Source organism: Barbus barbus (assembly GCF_936440315.1).
Source record: "Barbus barbus genome assembly, chromosome: 31".
In the NCBI taxonomy this organism is placed as follows: domain Eukaryota; kingdom Metazoa; phylum Chordata; class Actinopteri; order Cypriniformes; family Cyprinidae; genus Barbus; species Barbus barbus.
The window spans coordinates 16455094-16455605 of NC_136759.1; positions in this window are offsets into that span (position 1 = coordinate 16455094).

Genomic DNA, 512 nt, shown 5'->3' on the forward strand with positions numbered 1-512 from the left:
AAGTGATGGGAAGTCCGACTCATTAGAGCTGATCGGTTCTTTTGAACAATTTCGCAGAACCGGTTCTATGATTCATTTTATGCTGTACGTGCCTACGTAATCACGTTGTATCCGAGATAGCGGAAGCGGATATTAAACACTGATTTGTAGACACATTTTGCTGTTTGTTACTTTTTTTGTTTTATTTTCAAGAATGTTTGTTCTTCATGTGCCCAAATTCAGTCGCAAGAACGATTTAGTTGTGAAACATAGATTAATCTAAAATTAATTTTCTTGTCTACAAAACTGTACAAAATTGTATTTCCTGATAAAAACATATTCATGCAATCACGTGATACAAACATTTCCAGTTCGTTTTATTTTTAACAATTTGGAAATTAGTCCCTTACTGTTCTTGGCTCATTATAAGTAGGACGTTCGAAGTGATTCAGTTAAATTCATAAATGAATCATTCACCCGCTCAGACGGAGTCATTAAAAAGATTCGACTCAAATGAATCAGATTTCATTCGT